Genomic DNA, 11143 nt, shown 5'->3' with positions numbered 1-11143 from the left:
CTAGAAGAAGAACTTAAAATAAAAAGGGAGGACAGGAGATGCGATCACAAAATAAAACCACTTTAAATATACTCTTTGGAGATAATTCTTTTGAAGGAAGTTGTTAGATGTTGTGGAGTGAACTCTGACTTACAGAGGTAATTTTTATTTAGTAGAATGTCTGATCTCACGAGGTCTTCATAATCATTGGTATGTTTGAGCTAATATATCACTTCATCTCATTAAAGATTTCTTCTGTTGTATCAATTTTACCAAACCATCACTTATAAAGGACATCTCATTTGATGATTAAAGTTACTGGAGAAGTAAACTAGCAGGTCTTGGCTTTTCTTCCTTTTAACTCTGATGATGTAATCTGAGGGGAGTCTTCCTGCTAATCTAAAAGCAGTGCCTCTGTGGTGGTTCAAATCCACCAGTTACTCCAAAGAAGAAAGATGGTTAATCTCCCTCTGCGTGATTTACAGCTTCAGAAACCCAGTGAAAGTCAGATAAGTGTCTATTCTGACTCATTGGCAATAAAAGCAAAATCCCCTCCCCAGTCCCCAGTTATCGTCCCTCCCCCCAGCCACTCTCTAAATTCCTATGGGAAATGCTCAAAGATATGTCTTGCATAAGTAATAGTTTTTAAACTGAAGTGGAACCAATTTTTTATTGCTGAAATGGATGAGGAATTTAGAGGATATGATTAATACAGCCTAAACAGAGAAAGTTTTGGTTATGTTTGTTTAATAAAAGTAATTAGGAATAAAAGAAAGTATTTTTTTTCTAGTTTTGCTCAATCAATTTCAGAATATTCCATAAAATGCTTACTCAAGCAAAAGCGTCCTTGCCTTCCACAGAGAACTCCCTTCAGAGCTATGGTTGACTCTCCTCCTGAGTCCCTAATGGGATATCTGAGAGAATCCCTTGAGTGAGTAGAATGAGGTTAAAGTCCCTGGAGACCTGTTTGTAGGCAAGGCTGGCCTTGAATGCCTGATGAAGTTTCCCTTTGAGAATAAGGGGTTTTCTCTTGAATCCCAATTAGCCTCAGAGGAAAGGAAAGCTCTCTCTTTTAGGGAAACTGTTCTCTTTGGAGAGAATGCTTTTGAGGGAGCAATTAAAATAACCATCTGATGCATACATCAGAATTTATTCGTGGCTCTCCTAGAATGTGTTTTCACACATATATGTTCATACTCGTACCTAAAAATAATCCTCTTTCATTTTTAACTGTAGTTCTAAAATAATAAAAAAAAAAACAACACCACAACTTTCTTTGTAATTTATTTCAAAATGAAAACCAAATCTACTTCCATCGAGCTTATTCTGACACATTACTAATTTCAGCAATATCAAATTTCAGGTATCTGTCTCATTCCCACAGAGAGAGTAATTTAGCTGAAATTTAGCAGTTTACTTTTAATCTCTGTGGGGTTAGTATAGGTTTGAGGAAAGAGTTGTGAATAGGAAGTATGGAGCTTGGTCAGGTTAGCTTTGCTGCCTTCAAGAACATTTAATTCCTGTGTCTGTGGCTTCCTTTATCTATTCTGACTGCAGACCTAATTTGTTTCCTCATAATGTCTGTTGCATTGCCACCTAGTTTGCTGAAATTAGATAAAGCTGGTGATAACTTATGAGATGAGTAATCACAAAGACATTTTTTGAAAGGGAAAGAAAAAGAGCTGTTCATCTCTGAGGTGGATCTAGACTTGTACACAGTGCCATAGAAAGGTTACCTATTGGACTAAATATTAAAATCCTCACTTCCTTAATTCACTTGTATCCAAACACTTGCAATCAAAACCCAGCTACAGAAAGCCACAATCCTAAGTGCCAGTTCTCAAACAAAATATCTCCTGCTGTGGAATTCATCAGAATTTTACTTGAGAGAATTTTACCTGAATACAATCTAAAGTGCTTCTGGCTGCCTGATAGATCTTAAAATACACCAGGCATTTTGAATGCATTCTCTTTTCTTTTCTGAGGGAATCTATGTGTTAGTTTTATTTAAAGCAAAAGAAATAAACCAGCCAACACCTAACTTATTTACGACAGACATTCCTCAGCCTCAGAAAAAAAAATGAAATGGGATAAATGAATTATGTGTACCTTACATATACTATCTATATTCAATTTTCGTAGGTATAAGAAAGAGAAATTTTAGGTCACAGACAGTAACTCTGGTGGGACTACTGACAACTTGAAACCACCAGTCTCCCTGTGTGAGAAAGATATGGCTGTCTTCTCCCATAAAGATTTACAACTTTTTTTTTTTTTTTAAATTATTTTGTGTGCGTGTACCGTCAAATCAGATCTGACTGGTACAGGAGGATATTGCGCCTCCTCCGGCAGAGCATCTGGTGGATTCGAACCGTGTTCCTCTGAGATTGCAGTGCAGCTTCTTGCCACTAGGCCACCAGAGCTCCCAGATTTACAACCTTTTGAGGGAGTTCTCCTCTGTCCTATAGTGAAACTCCAAGTTGGAACTGACTTGGTGACAATAGGTTTGGTTTGGTCTTGTTATTTACCACTGAGTTGAAACCAAGTGACTACAATTTATAACAGATTAATTGTTATTATGTTCCAGTGGGTTTTCAGAGGCAGGAAATCATACGGGAGGAGTGTGCTCATCTCTGTGAATAAATTATAATTTTCTAATTCCAAAGCTACAGTTTGCCTACATCTTCTAGTATTTTCTCACAGAATAACGATCTCTTATACTTTGAGTGTGTTGTTCGTGGGGGCCAATCCTTGGGAAAAGGCAACATACTGAGAAAGATAGAGGTCAGCAAAAGAGTAAGACCTCTGGCTAGTTGGACTGAGATAGTGACTATAACATCACAGATTGGCAGTATGGTGCAGGATAGGGCTAGGTTCAGATCTGTTGTTCATAGAGTTGTTATGAGCAATAGTCAACATGCTGGCAACTAACTGTGACACTAATTGCTCTCACCAACAGCAAGTACACTGCTCCCAACTCATTTTACTTGTATCTTCTGTTTAAATGAAAATCTTACCTTTATCCTTTTGTTTACAATTTTTCAATTGCCTGCAGGTAATGTTCCTGAGCATAATATACCACGTTCATTAGCAGTTTCCATTCTCCCTCATTCATTTTCCATTACTTGTTGGCTTCCCCAAAAAGCTTCTGGTGTTACTCAAAAATATTGTCCTAACTCAATTCTTTACCTTTTTCTCACAAGCTGTTACTTCTATTTGAAATTTCCTCCCTTTCTTTTTCTCTCTGTAACTCATTCTTGAAGATGTAAATGTACTTTCTTTATGGAATATTTAGTCACTCTTTTGTGTTCCCTTATATGGTGGGCAATATTGGTTACAAAACTTATGACCTTGAGTTTTAGGATCTTTATATGCCCCTGAGTTTTATATTATGAGGACAGAATCTTTGGAAAGAAAGTTCTGGAGTGAGATTGTTATTTGTTCGCTAATATGCAAATAATGTAAATTATCCATCTGTTGGTGTTCTTATCTATAATAATTAACGCATACCAGGCTAGGTTATTTTGAACCTTCCATAACATAATCCAAGAAAGTTCTTAGCACACTGCTTCGCACAAGGACACATTCAATAAATGTTAATGAGTAGAAGTACAAATGCCTTTATGGAAAAATATCTTACACAGGATAAAGGTTTTTTAAATAAGTAAAGTTAGTGTGGGGGTTGGGGAATCATCATATTAGAAAAGGTAGATGACCTTCAACAAAAGGGATCAACCCAGTAACTGTGGACCGGAGCAAGATCCTGAGAATAGTGCCAGACAGGGCAGAGTTCCGATGTGTGGTTCAGGGGGTCTTTATGCGTCACAGTTGACTGAACGGCAACTTGAACAACCGCAAAACATGAATGAACAAATTAGTGAATGTACTATGAATGAATATGCGAATGCATGACACTTGGAAAATATCTTTTATATGATCTTGATCTCTTTTCTGGATTATATATTCCAAGGTTTCTTTCTTACAGGTAGGGACAATTTCTATCTTTTAAGAAAGTATCGGTTAAAGTATAGATCCTTTACTATTATTGTAAGTACATATACACTTCTACCTTTAAATAATAAATGCACAAATAGTTCCACAGGTAAATATTTAGTTTCAGAAATTTAGTAAAGGTTATAATTAGCACAGCAAAACTATAATTTCATTATTATGTTTTTCACTTATTGTAAGCCTAAAGTTTTAGTTTAAAAAATGAGCCCACTTAAAATATTAATACAACATTTTAAATATTAAAATGTTAAATGCAACAGTTAGCAAAATATAACAAAATTGTATGGGTAGGAAACTATCTCACTGTCTTTCTGCTTATATTGCTATTTGTATTAAAAATGGGTTTGTATGTGCAAATATAAATTTGTAATTAAAATTTTTACTATTATTAAATTGAACTATTAATTTGGATATCATGTTGATATTACTTTTAGATGTTCAAAACTCATTTTAAAGTAATCTTTTATTCAATATAGCTTTTAACTTTGGGGAGATTTCTACAGCTGATTTCATTATTTTAACCTTGAATGTTTTCTCTTCACCTATATTTCACTTTTCTTTCTTACATTTTGACAACTCTATGATCTGAGCTACTGCTACATCAGAACTTCTCTGTATGCACATCTTTCTGCAACATGTCTGCTAGTTACTTTAATATAGGTCTTATTCAAGCTGGTTTGTATATTTGTGACTTTCTCCAGTTAGGGTTTGCTGCTTCTAGGGAGATTGTTTCCATACTTTTAGAAAAATTATAGTGAATATTTCCAATAATGTAAGAGGATGAGGATACTTCAAATAATGTAAATTAATTAGCATAACTTCCACTTTATAGAACACCGCCGTTCGTGAAACTTCTTTCAGGAAATGAAGAATAACCACATCTCTGTTAATTATGTACATTAAAACCTTTTTGAAGCCTAATCTTTTTCATGCTGTGTACAGAGAGATCAGGCAAAACGATGCTTAGTACTTTAGTTTTTATTCTTTTATGGGCCATTAATCAAATGTTAACTTTATGATTAATTACTTCTTAGGTAATTAGGCTAATGTGTACAAAATTTTTTCCAAAACAAAATAAGACAGTAATATTTTAAGGATTTCTGTCATGAATGCTCCTGTCTTTCCAGGGCCTTTTCTCACAAACATACTTAGCTTTGTTTTTTTTTAAAATATGGTAATTTAACTGACTATTGTGCACATAATTTTATTTTTGAAATACATAATAACCTTACAGGAAATATAATTATGTGACATCATAACAAGTAGGAGTAAATAATCTTCTTGGAAATGGCCTTCTTGAAAAGCATTTTAGGAAATAGAATTATATTGTGCTAAAAAAAAATTTAGTTTTACATAAAAGTTCAATCTCATACAGATAATGAATTCTGCCAATTTCACAGAGAATGTATTTTACTCAAATGGACTGTTTATAGTAAACTTATTTCGTAGACCAGTTTCTAACCAGTTACTATTTTATCTGGGCTACTCAAGTTATTGTAAAACAGAACAATAGTGAAACAAATGTATTGATCAATAACTTTCAAAAATACTGTAGAAGAAATAAAAAAGGAAATAAGAATACTGTAAACAAATAGAACAGTATAAATAGAAACAAAAGTATAAAGCTATAAGTCATTAGACATAGGGCCTACAATGTTGAAAATGTGTTATAATATGTATTTAATAGTTTATACTTTTTTGTCATTCCTTATAATTTAAATCTTTCATATGTTTTTATTTCATGTTGTTTGTGTATATATTTGGGAGAACATTCTAAACTTTTACAACAAGCCCCTATAGCCGAACAGTCATGTGAAACAGCATCTCTTTGTAGAACAGGCAATAGCCATATCCTGCTTAGCCTGGCAAATGGACCCAAATCCTAGCTTTCTAGCTTATGCCACAAAGTGGATGCAGGTTCCACCTGCCAAAGCATGGCATCAAAAGACATAAGTCATTTTTATATCTTATTTTGCAAAAGTTTCTTTAAAGTGTGTATAATACGTTCAATTCTTATACATTCTGGGAAATTAGTCTCTCTGAACTTAGTTTCTATATCTCCAAAGTGTTGTGTGCACTAAATAACCTAATTCATGCCTATTGTTGTTGTTGGTAAGTGTCGTCGAGTCATTTGCGACTCATAGCGACCCTATGAATGAAAGTCCTCTACACCTGCATGACTTTCATCCTTTCTCCAGGTTCATAGGGTTTCCAGAGACAAGCTGTTTGCAGAAGTGTATGCCACTTCTGCTTCCAAGCTTGTTTCAACCGGGGAGCTCCATCAAACACTGTCTGCCATGGGTAACCATGATCCCATTTCACACATCAGTGTCACAGAGTTCAGCTTCACAGCAACCACAAGTTACTTCTGCATAGCAAGTGGACACACCAGGGCTATACCACCAAGAGAATGTTTGAACAAAAACAATTTAAGATAGGCCTTAAGACCGAGGATTAGAGTCATCCACCTTTGACTTGGTAGCATCACTTTCAGTCCCCTAGGCCAACTGATCTCTGTCTGTGTTGTTCAGTGCCGTCTAGTTGTAGGAGACTCATAGCGACCCTATGAAAGAAAGTCCTTGACACCTGCGTGACTTTTATCCTTTCTCTAGCTTCATAAGGTTTCCAGAGGCAAGCTATTTACAAAAGTGGATGCCTACTAAATGAAAATTCTATCATTTTTGTCATTTGTATGTTGATGAAGGAAAAAAGTGCAGGGTTAAACGCTTAAAAGAACGAGTGGAACATTTGTATATTAAAGAGAAAAACTCATCTTCAGGTCAGAACTAGCACATAGTCGACACTACATTAAATTTTGAGGCTGTAAATAGCATGGGAAGAGATTGCCCATCTTTCTCCTTTGAAGCTGCTGGTAGTTTGAATTCTCAGGAGGATGAAGCCTTTGGGGTTTTAGCAAAGCTCCCGACAGATTAAAAATATTATGTAGGGAAGTAGTTGGGTTGATGAATCTATAATTTAAGGGATGTTAGTCTGACGGCTATGCTAAAGAAAGACAGACATTAGTGATTTGAAATTAGGTAAATATGTTGAAGAAAGGAAGACACAAATTGTAGTAGAACTCTGGGAGGGGAAAAATAATTTTTGACAATGTAAAAGATGAAGAAGCAATATCTGAAAAAATTAGAAAGTGAAGATAGAAGCCAAACCTAACAAGATATATTTCTTTCAAGCTTTGCAGATGAAGAAAATAATGAAGATAATTTTAAGAACAAACATATGTAAAGGATAATATTTGGATTCGTCACGATGAACAATTAATTACTTAATATGTTATATATAGTTATACAACATATATGTGCTGTTTCAAATAACATTTTTATTCTGAGGAAATTATTATGTACCAATAAGTGTTTGACTAAACATATTTTCACTTCCAAAATATAATAGCAATATCATTTCATAAGAAAATCACTTAAATATTCATAGTTACTATTTGAGAAAAAAATCCTGTAACTTGTTTCAAACATTCTATTTTTGCTTGTTTTCTGATTTTTTTTTTTTTAGCTCCATGTGGTGGTCATTTTTCAGCTCCCAGTGGAGTGATTCTCTCTCCAGGATGGCCCGGATATTACAAGGATTCCTTGAATTGTGAATGGGTGATTGAAGCTGAACCTGGACACTCTATCAAAATCACATTTGAAAGGTCTCTGCTACTGTCCCCCTCGCCCCATTCTGTAAAAAAAGTAAAAGAATTATTGGTATTTTCCATTTCCTTTACAAAAGTCAATGCATAATTTCATAGTAATTGTCTTTTGTGTACCTTGAATGGTTTGGACGCTGTGTCCCCTTTTTAACCTTTTATCCTGTTTTCAAGTTCATTTTTTTATTCATTTAATGCAGCATTTGTACTACTGAGATATGCAAGACTGACCTTTTTACTTTATAAATATGCACGACACTAAGGTATGAACATATAGCCTTTAGCTTAATGAGTTTAGTTGTCCCATATTTTGAAGGGCTAGTGTATTTTGCTTTGCTAGGTTTCAAGTGGCAAACGTGATGTAAATAGATTCAATTTAGCTTTGGATCTCAGTCTAGGATTCTTATGCAAATTCACTTGCATAGGAAAGTATACAGTTCTTTTAGGGAAAAAATGGCTGGGTCAAGGAACTCTCTATTACTAACTAGCTGGGGAGCTCGGATGGCCTAGTGGCAACAAGCTGTGCTACAATCCGAAAAGCATAGGTTTCAAGGTCACCAGCTGTTCCGTGGGAGGATAGGAAACTTCCTCCTGTGTGATTAGCTGCCTCCAAAAACCCACAAGAGGATCAGCTATCATCGGTACACAACAACAACAAAGTGGATTTTCCCCTCCTCCTCTCAGGAAAATTGATATTACTGGTTCAGATAATCTGTTTCATGGAAGATAGTAATAATAACAACTGAAAAGTGGAAAGAACAAGGATTCTGATCCATAATTAAATCAATGTTATAAATGAAAATAGAAGCACAGTTTTCTAATTATATGATTGGTTATCTTCATCGACACAGCCCTTCTTACTCACTCACTCACTCATTGCTAGTGAGTCAGAAGCCACTCATAGCTGTCCCACTATCAGGTTTCAGAGGCAGTGAATCATGCAGAAGATGGTCTATCTTTCCTGATTGATTCAAACCACCAGAGAAGTAAGGCCTTTGGTTTAACAGTACAGCTCCCATGGAGTTCACCATCAGAGTTCCAAACTTTATAGTGAACGAAAAGAAACATGAAATAAACAAAATCTGACTCCTCAGCATTATCTCCAAATGGTAAACAGCAGAACATTTTCATTATGGCCCAAGAATTTAATTTAAAATAAACCAACAGAATTATGTTAAAGGCTCTTTGGTTTTAAATGAATACTACCCTAATTGAAGAGGTTCTTCAATGACTTTATCTATCTTGACTAGAAATTTCTGTGTTGAAATTTACACCAAAATAAAGCAAAACATAAAGAAGACTCTGCAATATGCAAATTATTAGCATTTCATGTAGGATTTTTTTAGCTTACTGTGACTTACGCATTTATGAAGAATAATTTGATAGGTTTTTGTGTGGTATTGTTGTTGTTGTTATGTGCCCTCTAGTTGGAACCCTCCAGAAGGTTTTCAGAGACAGTAAATTGCATGAAGGGAGATTGCTCATCCTTCCCTTGTGAAGAGTGTACTCTAGTTGTGACATTGTAACCACATTTTTCATGCAGTGGTTTATATGGCATGAACTGACTGACATAGCAATTCAAGGGAATCTTGAAAAGTGTTGTAAAAAGAGCAGGGGCCACGTAGGAAGTGCATTATCTGATTTTTACCAACTTCCCAGAGGGAAACTATCCCTGTTGACAGCACCAATAAATACACAACCAATTCCCATTGGGTCAGACATGTCCCTGACACTCCCATAACTCTTTCTATTCATCTCAACACCAATTTGGTCCATTTTGCTTCATATTTTGTCTTAAATAGGGTGCAATACAAAAACCTGTCCACCATGAGTAGGCCAAATGGCATTTGACACACCAGTGGTACAGACTTCAGTCTCATAGCAACCCCAAGTTATCTCAGTACAGCACACTGACAGACAAGTGTTGTGTCACTTATGATAATGTTCTTCTCAACCACAATTAACACTGGGCCCTAGGACTGCAGGCCTGAGGACACTACTGACTTTTAAATGCAAAGGCCAACCCACCCACCTGGTCCTGATTGCTTAAAAAAGAGGCATTTAGCGACCTCTCCAAATTATTGAGGAGTGGTGATGTCAGTTTGAGGATTAATGTGCATCTGACTCAGGCCATGTTCTTTCCGATTACTTGCTATGCATCTGAGAAATAGACAGTGAATAAGGACAGAAAAATAATTGATGCCTTTGAGCTGTGGTGTTGGAGAAGGGCACTGAACATCCCATGGACTGCTAAGAGAACGAACAGATATATTTTGGGGAGGGTGCAGCCAGAGTGCTGTTTGGAGGCAAGAATGATGAGGCTTCACCTCACATACTTTGGACATGTTGCTAGGAGGTGCTATTCCTTGGAAAAGGACATGGTGCTGGGAAGGATGGAGGGTCAACAAAGAAGAGAAAGACACTCAACCAGGTGGATTGGCATGGTGACTGCTACAATAGATTTTTGTTTGTCAAGAAGTGTGAGAATGGCACAGGATAGAACAGAGTACAGAATTATGAAATTTTTTGTTCATATGGTTGCTAAGAATCATACTCAACTTGATGACACCTCATGACAACGAAAATAACAGTGCTCCTAATATTGGTTTATCAAACAAATAGATCTAATGTTATAAACAAATGAATAATAGTTTAAGACAATTCATGAGTAAATTATATAACTATTTTAAAATGAAGACTTTAGTATTATTGTATAACCCTCTCCTATTTCCCATGTTATTATAATGTATTTTTATCAAAGGCATTTGATTGTGTGGATCATAACAAACTGTGGCTGACTCTGAGAAGAATGGGAATACCAGAACACTTCATCATGCTAATTCGAAACTTATACTTGGACCAGGAGGCAGTCGTCAGAACAAGCAAGGGAACATTGCATGGTTCAAAATTGGGAAGGGCGTACACCAGGGATGCATTCTACCTCCATACCTTTTCAACCTATATGCAGAACAGATTATCTGGGAGGCTCAGCTCTATGAGGAGAAATGTGGGGTCAAGATTGAAAGGTGATTTATCAACAATCTGCGTTATGCAGATGACACAACCCTGCTTGCTGAAACTGAGGAGGACCTGAAGCACCTGCTGCAGAGGGTCAAGGACTGCAGCCTCCAATATGGATTGAGGCTCAATGTCAAGAAGACAAAGATTCTCACCACTGGACCAATTGGCAGCATCAGGATGGATGGTGAAGAGGTTGAGATTGTACACAGCTTTAGTCTGCCTGGCTCCACAGTCAACACTCTTGGCACCACTAGCCAGGAAATTAAAAGGCACATTGCCGTGGGAAAGTCTGCTGTTAGGGACCTCTCCAAAGTACTGAAGAGCAATGGTGTCTCTCTGGAGACTAAGGTGTGTCTGATACAGGCCATGGTCTTTGCAATCACTTGTTATGCATCAGAAAGTTGGACAATGACCAAGGAGGATAGAAGGAGAATTGATGCCTTTGATCTGTGGTGCTAGAGAAGAGTATTG

This window comes from Elephantulus edwardii, unplaced genomic scaffold (assembly GCF_000299155.1).
Source record: "Elephantulus edwardii isolate Elephantulus edwardi_28Jun2011 unplaced genomic scaffold, EleEdw1.0 scaffold00114, whole genome shotgun sequence".
NCBI classification, from domain to species: Eukaryota; Metazoa; Chordata; class Mammalia; order Macroscelidea; family Macroscelididae; genus Elephantulus; species Elephantulus edwardii.
This window is presented reverse-complemented; position numbering follows the sequence as displayed.